Source organism: Corvus hawaiiensis, chromosome 17 (genome assembly GCF_020740725.1).
Source record: "Corvus hawaiiensis isolate bCorHaw1 chromosome 17, bCorHaw1.pri.cur, whole genome shotgun sequence".
In the NCBI taxonomy this organism is placed as follows: Eukaryota; Metazoa; Chordata; class Aves; order Passeriformes; family Corvidae; genus Corvus; species Corvus hawaiiensis.
In genome coordinates, this window is record NC_063229.1 from 4,180,367 (window position 1) to 4,193,163 (window position 12,797).

A 12,797-nucleotide genomic window follows, 5' to 3' on the forward strand; every position below is an offset into this window, starting at 1 on the left:
ATGTGGATTTTTTCCCCTTCTACATTTCATGGTGGTTTCTCAGCCTCTTCACCCCTCTGGCACCATCCATCCCTTAACAGGATCCTTTCCCCAGGGATGCTCCTGCAAAGGGCCTGTGAATAAGACAATTTGTCTCATTATAATGAGGGTCTGGAGCACCAGGAGGGGCTGAGGGCTGGGGGGGCTCAGCCTGGAGAAAAAGGAGGTCAGGTAGCTGGAGATCTCTCCCTAAGCCCAGCAGTATCTTGGATTCCTGGGAAGATGTCTGGAGGGGTGCTGTGAGCACCCAGGGTATTTTCCAGGCTGGCACCATAGAATCAAGGCCAGTGCTCATCACAGACCCCAGAGTCTTGGGGAAAAATCATTGCAGTTATTCCGTAAAACTCCTAGTTTTCCTAAAATTTCCAATGCTCATTGATGTAAATGTCCAGAAACATCCAGACATCTGGAATCACTGATTTTTTCTGTCCAGGGAAGGTTTTGGGGTTGGCAGTAGGGGCTGGATCCCAGTGCAGGATGGCATCTGTATGGAGTGATGAACATTCCTGCTTGGGACCACCCCGCTATTCCCTGGAGAAGAGTAGAAGCTCCTAAAGGTTTTATCCTGCCAGGCAGAAGGACTAATATTTTTAAAAGCAGCTTAGAATAAATACAATGAACTCTGCTTACAGGATGACGGGAATGGGCTCAGGTTAAAAGCAGATTTCCTCAGCTCCATCACTTTGAGGCAGCTGAAGTTTTATTTGGTCACCACAGCTGGAACAGTTCAGGGCAAGGGAAATTCAAAGATGTGTGAGTGGTGGGGAATGGGAAAGCAGGAGGGAAAAGATCCCTGTTCTGCTCTCTGTGTGGAGCTCTTGGGGTGCTCATTGCCAGAGTAGGGCCAAAATGGGGAATAGAAGTGGAGGCACAGAGACTTTGGCATCAAAGCCCGAGCCATGCATGGAGAGAGCTGAGTGATGCCAGTGAGGGTGACAGCAGCCCAGTTCTGGTGCAATCCCTTCCCCTTTGAGAGCAAATCCAGCCAGGCTGTGGCAAGGTGAGCTCTGTTTCCTCCATAGGGGAACCCTGTCGGCATCCCTGGCAGCAACGTCACGAGTGGGAATTTCCCCCAGAAATGGCTTTTCCAGGCTGTGAGACCTGAAAAACGGCCCTGACTGAAGGAGCTGGAGAGGGAAGAGAGAGATGCAGCGGGAAGAGTGATTAGGTTGTCCCCAGGTGTTTGCTCACCCTCAGCAGAACACCGTTTCCCTCCCAACACCGCTTGTACTTTCCATTAGTCAGCTCTGACCTTTCAGCGCCGTAATCAAACAAGACAACCCAACACTTAAATCTGAGCGTTTAGCACTGACATTTACAATTGGTTCTCGAGTTGGAGAGACCAAATGAAAATTTCCTGGCAGACAGCATGCTGCAGGGCAGGGGAATCAAAGAACGCCTCTGCTGGACCGCCAGCGTGCCGGCCCCCTTTGGCTGCCCGGTGTTTGGGCTAGAACAGTGTCATTGCAAAGTCAATATTCACCTGGAGTTTGTGTGATCCCACTGACATCACCCCGTCAGGGCATGAGGAAACTGGGTTTTGATGGATGTAAACAGGAGGGATCTTCCCCAGGAGGGAGCCCTGCATTTAACTGCGTTCAGTGTTGGGGATCCGAGGCTGAAACGAGGATGCTTTCTCTCGGCTGATTCCTTGCCTGGAAAATGAGCACTTGGTGCATCCTGTGGCACATCCCTGGCTCCACAGCCCCACGTGTGCCCCATGGTGGCAGTTTGGCTGTGCCATCCTCGTGCACATCCCTGGGCAGGGATGGGCTTTTCCAGACCTTTCTCCGGGGGAATTAAGCCCTGATTAGTGGTGTTTGCCTGGTGAAGATAAAAGCCTGTGGGACTTCGGGGTGTTCTGGGAGCCAAAACACCCCTGGGATCCCCCAGGTCCTACACCCATCCCCCTTGTCCTCATGCAGGGTCTTCTCCCATGGGATAACTTCCCATTGGAGCTACTTTGTGAAGTTAAATCCATTAAGACAGTGTCTGGACAAGGTTTCCCACACTGCTGCTCGTGATGTTCAGTGCTGCTCCTGCCTCCTCCAAACAGCAGCCAAAGCAGCCAGGCTGCAAACCAGGACAGCACAGCTCCCCTTCCCCTGCCCAGGAACAGCCTCATCCCAGAAATAGCCTTAAGCAGTCCAAAATACTCTGAATCAGGACTCTTTTCTTCCTTTGCTAATACAATGTTGGAATAAATGAGTGCATTTGTTTTGATTACAGAACTTGAGCTATCCAAAATGCTCTTGCCGTATTTTCCCAGTGCTGCTCCGTGTGCTGCTTTGCTGAAGAACCAAAGTTCTGTGCAGGGACATCCCATTAGGATTTGACATGAGAACTGGGATCAGCATTTGCGCCTACAACTACAGCTTCTGGGGGTTGTCCTGTGCAGGGCCAGGAGTTGGACATGATGAGCCTTGTGGGTCCCTTCCAACTCAGGATATTCCATGATTCTATGAAAAGCAGTATTTTTTTTTAAGGCTTATTTCTCACCTTTATCAAATTGCACCTAAAAATTGCACTTTAAATGTGGTCAGCTCTCAAATGTGGGTTGGTGCTTGGGGCACCCAAACACCCCATCCTACTCCGTGGGTGCTGCTGGAAGCCAGGGATGGGAGGCAGGCGTGTGCCCCCAACCTGCAAGGACCTGATAATTGATAATTTCCCTGGGGCCCACTGGGCTGCTGCTTTCTCCCACGTTCTTCTGCCTTTCATTCCTCATGGAAAACACTTGTTCCTCCTTTTCTGCCTCCCCAGTGCTGGGTGTGGTGCTGGGTCCCTTCCAGGTGGCTCATGTGACATCTCCATGTCCATGGGAACAGGCCATGATGTGGAATCTCATGGATGGCAGGAGAAATGAGTCATGGACAACCCTCTTCTCCCGTTGGAATTAGAGGTGAAGCAAACTGGGGGGGATGTTTTAACCTGTGCCATTCTCGGGGAGACTGTCCCCCAGAATCACAGGGCAGCTGGTGGGGGAAGTTTTCAGCCTGTCCTTGGGTGGGAATCTCCTTGTCCAGGGGACACAGAGCAGGCTGGTGTGGGCAGGGAGATGCTGTGCCCAGGTGGGACCTCTCAGTCCAGCTGGAGCTGTTCCTCAGCCCCTTTGAGCAGCACTGGCACATAAAAACACCTTTTACCTGGTTTCCCATCACCAGGTGAGGACATTCCCATTTCTTCTTGGGTTGGGCCCTATTTCCCTTTCCCAGCTGCCATTTCCCTGCCATCACAGCCTCTCCAGGAGCTCAGTGTCCTCTCCCAGGACTTTCCTGTGTGCTCCAGCTAAATCCACTCAGTACCTCACTTCATCTGCTTTCTTATAAGACTTCAGTAAGAAACCTTTTGTCTTTTTGTAGGCAAATCTTCAAGTTTCTGGAGTATTTGCTCTCTCAGGAGTTTCTATGTGATGTTAGTCTGCTTTCACTCATTTCTACTGTTTTTGGTTAAAAATAAAATAACAATAAAAGCCCAGAGTGCAGAGGGAGGGAAGCAAATGGGTCTCATGCAACATCCCTGGTCCTGATGAAACAGGGAAAAGAACCCACTGGTGACACCTGGATCATCCTCCTCACCAGGAGACAAGGAGGCAGTGTTTTGGATGCTGTTACTGAAATCACTGGAGGAAAATTCAGCAGAAATTCACATGTTTTCACCCCAGCTCTGCTGCTCATCTGCTTCGGGAGCAGGGATGGGTTGGCTTTGTGCCTCAGTTTCCCTTTCTGTATAATGGGCACATCCCTCCTGGTGTGTGTTGACAGCAGAGGAGCACAATCCTGCACAATGATATATCCCAGGGAATGAAAATCTTTGGGAAAGTTCCTGTAACGTCCTCATCCATGTGTGATCCCTTTCCAAATGGAAATGTTATAGCACTTGTATGTACGGAAATGCTGGAGTAAAAAACGGAGTGGTTCTATCTATCTATCTGTGTCTCAATTTAACACATCCAATTTAATTTCCCTCCGTGTGTTCTCAAATAGATGAGGTTTCAAGAGGCTCAGGACCGGAGTGGGGCTCAATTGACAACCAGAAGATAAAGGTTTGTTTTACAGCAATGGGATGAAAAGCACAGAAAATTGGACTTGGTTTTATAACACTCATTCAGGAGTCCAGAAATGGGATTTAATGTATGATGTGGTGAGATACAGATGAGACCTATTCAGAGTTCCCGTGTTTTTGTTATATTATATATTATCACTGCTGCACAGGAGGTTCTTTCCTCCCCCAAAAAATTCCTTCTGAAAGCAGAAGGTTGTTTCTGAAGGCTTTGCTGTACTGGGGACACATCCATATGCAATATAAATGACCTGTTGTTTCAGCAGATGATAATGAGAATAAATATCAAATTAAAATAAAATAAAATCAAACCATATAGATCAGGAAAAATTGCAGAATTTCCAATACCCAGAAAGCTCCTGCTCCAGCAAAGAGCACGTAGCCATGGCAACAGGAGCCCTCACTGTCACGATAATAAAAAAATATATTATTCTAGGAGAGCTCTTAAAAGGGAAATATACATTTCACTGAGGTGGAGGATGAAATATTGTGCAGGAAAGTGAGGAACGAGCCAGAGGAGCCCAGACAGTGATTCCCGCAGTTCTGCCACCTTCCGCAGGTAGGGACGGGAATGCAGCCCCGGCAGGAGGATGGGGAGGCATCCCATGGCCCCGTCCAGGAGCTGCTCTTTGCTGACCCTTGTGGGTCCTTCCAGCTCAGGATATTCTCTGATCCAGGATTCAGCTGCCTCTGCCTCCTCCACACTCCTGTGCTGGGACTGGGAGACCTCTGTGGATGAGCTGAACCCTGATGTGCACCTGGAGCGATGCAGATCCACTGGGAAAGGCTGGAGATGGAGGGGCTGTGCTGGTGCAGAGGGGGTGGGCTGCAGGGGAGCCCTGCTGGGGTCTGGTGGCAGCAGCCAAAGCTGCAGTGTCAGTAGGGGAATCCTCATGGCATCACATCCCCCTGGAATGCAGGGACACAGGAGCTGCAGCAGCTTTTGGGGAAGGCTTTGAGCTTTTGGGGAAGGCTTTGAGCTTTTGGCAAAGAGAAAATCGTGGAGAACAAGCGTATTGGCTGAACTTGTCCTGGGTTTGAATTCTGTGAAGGGGCTGAAAAACAGTGCTGGCAAGTCAGCATTTCCCCAGTGGTGAAAAAGGGATGTGTTTGCAGAAAACTTTGGGAAAAGGGAGAGAAGAAAAACGCTGCATTTTCCCCTGTAGGATACCCAGGGTTTTGTACCCTGCAAGAGGCTGGGGGTGACCTCCACAGTGGAGAAGTCCATGTGTCTGAACCTGCCTGGGGTGGGAGGCAGGGCCAGGATACCCTGGAAAAACCACCCTGCTCCAGGTGTGGAGCACCTGGCTGGACCTCCGTGTCCCCATGCCCTGGCACCTTCTGACAAGGGACATCTTGTGTCCTGGTGGCTGCAGGACTGTCCATGGAGGAGCAGATCTGAAGCACAGGGGAGGGAGAGATGTTCTGGCAGCCACAGGAGCCCGCGAGTGCTGGGGCTGCTCAGCGCTTTGGGGCTGTTTCATGGCTCTCTCCGAGTTTTGGGGTTCAGTCTGGGGCATCTCAGGGTCCTCCCTGCTGACAGCACCGAGGTGTGGGGTAAAAACACCCCCAGTCTGAACCCTTCTTGTGGGTGCTCTCTGCAGCATGGAGGGGGTAACCTGACCTAGGAATGGAGAGAGAAAGGGAAAAAACTGACCCAAAAATATGGGCTGCATCCTTCCTGCTGTGACCTCTCTGCTGCTGGGATGCCTTAATGGGTCACATGGTGGGATTCTTGGAGTTGTTTTGTGCAGGCCCAGGAGCTGGACTTCCATAATCCTTGTGGGTCCCTTCCACCTCAGGATATTCCACGATTCTATGAATCTGTGAACTGTTATTTCTCCCTCCTCCTGCTGCACACTGTCTGTGGTGGCCTTTCCACGCTCACACCCACCCAGGACAGGCTGGCAGCACTGTCCCAGCAAACCTCTCCTGGCAAAACACCTGGAAATATTTTTGGATCGTCCTGAGTGCTGAGGGAAGGGAGATGGCATCCCTGGATGCTGCTGGCACTCTGTGCCCCTGCAGGGCTCCCTCTCCAGAGGAGAGCACAGTCTTGGGGCTGAAGTAATCTGCTGCCCAGAGAAAACCCTCTGTGGGCATCCTTGCAGCAGGGAGAAGTCATCCCACGGATATCTTGGAGGAAATATCCTGGATCTCTTGAGAGCCAGAGATAACACAGGACTTGGGCACTGCAGCTTGGCTCCACTACCCCACAGCACATCCCCATGCCAGGGATGCTGTCTCAGCTCAGGGGACGAGAGTGGAGCACATGGTAATTCCCATAACTTTTATGTTTAGAGGAAAGGAAGAGCAGCACAAGTTGCCTGCAGAGCTCCCTGGCAATGCTGCTACAGCCAGTGGCATGTCCAGCATCCCCTGTGCTCATGCTTTGAGCATGTTCCCACCAAAACTCCGGGGCCAGGGAGCTGAGGAATCCCAGGCCTATAACCTGGGCTTGAGCCTGCACCTCCATATCCTGCAGCCACGGGGGGATTTCCTCTGGGTCCCACTGGACACGATTTTCAACCTCCTCAGCCTCCTCTTTTCCCTCGTGGGGTGGCACTGATATCCATGTTAGCTTAGTCTAAAGCAGGAATTGAGATTCTTGGCTCCAGGATGGTGTTAATGCCCAGCACGGCCCAGCAGAGCTATAAATATATAAATACTTCCCTTCTGCATTAGAGAGCAAATCCAAAATTGCATCCAAAGCCACCAGCAATGGGCCAGAGTGCGGCTCTCCAGCCAAAACGATCCCAGGGCTCTGGAAATTTAGGGAACGTCTGTTTCAGGCATCCCAAAATATCAGTGGGTTTTGGTTTTTTTTTTTCCCCCCTGCATTAGATCTATCGGCACAGAGTGCAAAATATGTGCCGTTATAAAAATATTCCTGAAGCTTGGCCAGAGCAGAAAGGTGGGAGCTGGCTGCTGGAGGCTGGTGGCAGCAGGGGGATGGGGGTCTTGGTCTGTCCCCCTGTCACCCTCACTGAAGGGACCCCCCAGCAGAGCCGGCAGCTCCGGCTGCTGCTCTCCTTTAGGTGCTGCTGGAAAACGGGCACGGGAAATGGGATAAAGAGGGAGAGGAAGGTTTGGGGACCCTCCGAGCATCTCCTTCCACTCCGGGGGTCACCCGTGCTCCGCCTTGGCACCATGTCAGCGGCGAGGGGGATGCTTTTTTGGCTCCAAACGGGCGATTTTGGTTCGAGTTCAGGGTTTTGCGGGGCGCAGCTGCTGTGCCCAGGGCGCTGCAGGGGGAGCTCGTGCCGTGCGGCAGCTCCATCCCTCGCATCCCGCCGCGCTTCGGCCTCCTGCTCGCAGGAAATCGTTTCAACTGAGCCCAAGTTTCGTACCTTGCAACCAAACGAGGAGAAATTGAGGGTGGTGATGTCTCGCTGCGGATGGTCCCGCTGCTGCCCGGGATAGACGGTGCGGAAGGTCAATAGCAGCTGGTGTCTGGGAAAGCCTGGAGAGGAGAAGGCTCCAGGGAGACCTTAGAGTCCTTTCCAGGGCCTAAAGGGGCTCCAGGAGAGATGGAGAGGGACTTTGGAGAAAGGCTTGGAATGACAGGGCAAGGGGGAATGGCTTCCCACTGCCAGAGGGCAGGGATGGATGCGATATTGGGAAGGAATTGTTCCCTGTGAGGGTGGGCAGGCCCTGGCACAGGGTGCCCAGAGCAGCTGGGGCTGCCCCTGGATCCCTGGAAGTGTCCAAGGCCAGCTTGGACGGGGCTTGGAGCGGCCTGGGCTAGCAGAAGGTGTCCCTGCCCATGGTGAGGGTTGGAATGAGATAATCTTTAAGGTCTCTTCCAACCCAAACCATTCTGGGATGATTCTGTGATAAATCCAAAGCTTCAGCTGGCTGGAGCACTGCTAAATCCCGAAATGAGCCCGAATGAGCTGCGGGTTTTGGGCTCAAGATGCTCAGGCATCATCTGAACTGGTCTCTCTGGTTTCCTGGGTGCTTGTGCCCATTTCCAGAAGGAGCATTTGGCCCTTTGAGTGTTTGCTGACACTCACAGAACACCCCAGACCTTGGGCTGCCCTTTACGGGAGGAGCTTTCCTTCCTCCTCGCTCCAGTAAAAACTTCCTGGGAGAGGGGCAGAGGGCGGAGGGGGCAGCAGAGGCCGCGGTGGCTCCGCAGCTCCCTTCGGGAGGCAGTCTGCATCTCAGGGTGCCGCTGGGCAGCCCCGGGATTTTTAACGAGGAGGAAGAATGTTCTCCTCGGCTTTCCTTCCCCTGCAGCCGCGGAAGGTTCAGCGCTGAGTGCGTGTGGGACCGGGGAAGGTGCCGGGGTGCTGCGGTTGGGTTGGAGCCAGCGGGACACCCACGTACCCCCAGCTCTTGGCACACAGCTGAGAGGTGTGAGCCTCCCATCCTCCCATTCCCAAGGAAAATTCAGCTCAGGGAAAACCCAGCTGGAGGAAAAGTCAGCTCAAGATTCTCCCTGGGATGTTTTAATTCCTCCTAGCCTTTACCTTGTCTGAGGTAACCTTATTTTCTTGCTCGTAATTCCAGGCTTTGCTCTGTGTTTTGATTCCTCTCAGTCTTCACCTTGTCTGGTGCATCCTTATTTTCCTTCTCCTACTTCCAATCTTTGCTCTGGATCAGGACCAAAGCAGCAGCTCCTGGGAGAACCACAGACTCCTCCTGGCATCAGCACAGGTCCCTTGGATACGAACCCCATGCAAACTGGCTAAACAAGGAGGTTAAATAAATATGTGCAGACTTACTTATGTATCTTCCACTGCTTGCTCTGGGGAACAAGCAGAAAGAAATTAAGGAATTAGGAGTGACTTATCCACCAGGAACACTCTTTAGTCTTTTATCTGTATTCCTCATAGGTGCTGTTTTCATATTAATATGAAGACTGTATGTACATAGGAACTTAAAGCACAGGAGATAGAAAGGGCATTGGATAAATTGGAGATAATTTAGCTTTTATATGTACACAAATATAGATACATACATCATTACCATTTGATTTATGCGGGTGTGTTTACACATACAGATCTTATATTTACATATTTATAGAAATGCTGGATGTATTGGGTCCTGTCGGAGACAGCTTTCAGATAAAAGAAACCCAGTGAGCTAAATGGGTGTAAAAAAGGAGCAAACAAATAGAAAATAATGATAAATCAATAGCCTCACCTTTTTCTCCTGTTACTAAAAGTAAATTACATTGCTGAACAAATACACTTTTTACCCCACATGCTACTGTAGAAGGTGGTCACGAACAGCCTTCCCTCTTCATCAGCTTGATGGGTTTTTATTCTCCAAACAACACCAAAAAAATCACAACTTTCCTTGGAAACCAAGCCACAGGTATCACTTTGCCCCAAAATCCACTTTTCCACCTCATTGTCCCCCTTGGAGCTGTGGTTTGATGCCCTGGAGGCAGAGCCCAGTGCCTGCCTTGACATGGTGGAGCTGTGATGGGAATTGGAGATGGGGTATGGTGGGACTGTGACTGGAATCAGAGTAGCTTTCACCAAGTTTTGCTTCCCAGTGGAACCAGACGGTTTTGCCCAGGAAAGTACAGCCAGATCAGACATCACACACTGCTCCTCCTCTCAGTGTGCTCATGGAAGAGGCTGGAGAGTTGGAAAGAGGAATTTTTAGCGCTGAAATGGAATTTCACACCTTTTCTGAGATGATATTTCAGTTCTTGCTTTTTTTTTTTCCTTTTTCCTGCTAAGGGTTCTTGGTGTTTCTAGACTGAATTGAACAGAAGCTTTGAACCCTGGATGCTCTCCTGAAGGGCAGGGTCTGGCCTGGACCCTCACCCCCAGGATCTGGCAAAATAAATGTGAAATCACTTAGTCTGTGCAGGTGAAAATCTCCCAAGTGTTGTTCAGACACTGGATTTTTGGAGTGGCTTCTTTTCTCCAGACAAGACAATGTGAGATGGTGTTTGGAGACAAAAATGTCATGAGAAGAGCAAAGCCCAGCCCTTGTCGGGCTGCTTGTGCCCTCTCTGCAGCAGATGGTGCCTCTCGGCTCCCTTTGAATTGCTCTCAGTGCATTACTTGGTTTTCAATTTCATTCCCTTTCCTAGGAGCAAGCTCAGCTTTATGTTTCCCTTTTAAGCTGATTGAAATAAAGTATTTGAACAAATGTCATGGGCACTTAGAAATCTCTCCTCTGTTTACTCTCCTTTGCTTTCATTCTGTCCACCCTCTGCAGCACTGGCTCTTAAAGCCTTGAGTGCTGTCTATCGAAATTAATGTATCTTGCAGGCAGGATACCAGACAAATTCATTAATTTTTCTGTATATTGGAAATATGCCTTTATGAAGCCTCTGTTCATGTTTTCCTGATGCTTGAATAGCTGAGCTTTATGAGCCATCAGCAAAGAGATGGTGGCTCCTTGAGATCCATTAGGTCCATACCTCCAGGAGCGTGGTCTTCATCCAACAAACACTTAGAGTCAGTATGGAAAACAGGCCCCAAAAAGGAAGTTTTGTGTTCTTCCCAGCTCCCTTTAAGCATCCATCATTGCCTGTATAACTCCTGGAGATCCAAGGGGACAAATCCAGGGGCAATTTCCACTTCAGAGTGGTGTTTCTGCTGTTCCAGCTCCCCTGGAGGCTGCACGGTCTCCGGACATCCCCACCCCTGGAGCTGGAGCTGATGCACTTTCCTTCAAGCCATGCTGTCACCATAACCACCCAGATCTTCCTCCCTCCCTTCCTCCCTTCCTCCCTTCCTCCCTTCCTCCCTTCCTCCCTTCCTTCCTTCCTTCCTTCCTTCCTTCCTTCCTTCCTTCCTTCCTTCCTCCCTTCCTCCCTCCCTCCCTCCCCTCCCTCCCTCCCCTCCCTCCCCTCCCTCCCTTCCCTCCCTTCCCTCCCTCCCTCCCGAGATGCCTGATCTTGGGGCACAGAGCTCTTACAGCACCTTGCACTGTGGCATGAGGTTGGCACCCACGGGGACAGTGTCCTTGTGTTTCTCCAAGCAGAAAAGTCCATAAGCCTTTGGTTGAAACCTTTGGTTGAAAGCTTTGATTCCCCAGGGCAATGGGAGCAGTTCCAGGCATTATCCTCTTCCAAGAGGACTGTCAGAGCTCTAAGGACATTCATAAAGCCCCGTCCAGCCTGGCCTTGGGCACTGCCAGGGATCCAGGGGCAGCCCCAGCTGCTCTGGGCACCCTGTGCCAGGGCCTTGCCACCCTCTGAGTAAAGAATTTCTGCCTAACATCCAATCTAAACCCAGTCTCTGGCAGTGGGAAGCCATTCCCTCTTGTCCTGTCACTGCAGGCCCTTCTCAAGGGTCTCTCTTCCTCTTTCTTGTGAGCTCCCTTCAGGAACTGGAAGGTCACAATTAGGTTACTCCAAAACCTTTTCTTTTCCAGGCTGAACAACCCCAGTTATTTCAGCCCTTCTTTGTAGCAATCCCTCTCATCAGCTTCAAGGTCTCCTCTGGACTTGCTCCAACAGTTCCATGTCCTTCTCATGTTGGGGACCCCAGAGCTGGAGGCAGCCCTGCAGCTGGGGTCTCGCCAGAGTGAATCCCATCCCTTGGGGGTGATTAGGGTTAGGATTATCCCTTCCTCTGGGTGTGATATCCTCAAGCCTGTCCATAGCTGGGAGCTCTGTTCCTGGACTCTGCAAACCCCTCTGGTTTCCCCAGGGAGTCGCCCACTCTGTATTTCCAGGGCTCTGAGCACAGATGTGTTTATTTAACTGATTCTCATAGGTTCCTTCCAGTGATGCAGAGAGAGCGAGAGAGCTGTGTACATTAAATGAAGGCAGTGTAAAAAAATCAATTTAGCTCCCATCTGAGCAGCACGGGGAAGGGAATAAATTGGAAATTATTTTTAAAACAACAATTTGCATTGTTCCCAATGCCAGCTGGACCTGTTCCTTCTGCTGCGTGAACTGCAGCCCTGGATGGAAGCACTGGAGGCTCAAGCAGCTTCAGAGAACACAAAGACCAGCAAAAATAGTTGAAAAGTGCACCTAGGAGTGCTGGTTTCAGGCAGGAGCAAGGAGCACTGGCTGTCCAAGCTCTTGGCTTGCAGGGGTGGATGTAGCTGCACATTAAATCCTTACCTTTGCCTTTGGAGTCCTTGGGATGGGCCCATGGAGGGGAGGCTGGTGTTCAGCTGATGCTGCTTTTCAGTCCCTGGTCTGTTTGCTGCTTTAATATGAACTTTCTTGGTTTCAAAAGCTCTTGAACGTGCTTTTTTCCCCTCTCTCTGCTGCTGAAAAGTTCAATGAAAACACCACTCTTTCATTTGAAAGAAATGGTTCATTTTAACAAAAGGTTTTGAATCCTTTTCTTTGCAATTTCTTGCAAAATGTCACGTGTGATTATTTGTAAAAGAAACAGGTTAGTGGCCAAAATAGATGCAGAGATCAGACTTGAAGGACCTGCATGTGGCACCTGGCCAGATTTGTGCTCTTGGACTACCAGGGGTGGCAAGGAAGCCACTGTCCTTGTCACCATGGGATCCCATGGAGGAGCTGCTCACCAGGGACAGGTGAAGAGGAAGGAGTGGGTGAAGGGTTCTTCTCACGGAAATTTGGGACTGAATAAGAGAACCTGGGGGTTGTCCAGGACTTGTGGGGTGTTTAGACAAAGGGCCAAAGGAGATGGAAAGGTCAAGATAGAAGATGGGAAAAGGGGGACAACAGCAGCTGGTATTGAGGAAGGTGATCCTGTCCTGTTGAGCAGGACAGAAGTCCAACAGGACAA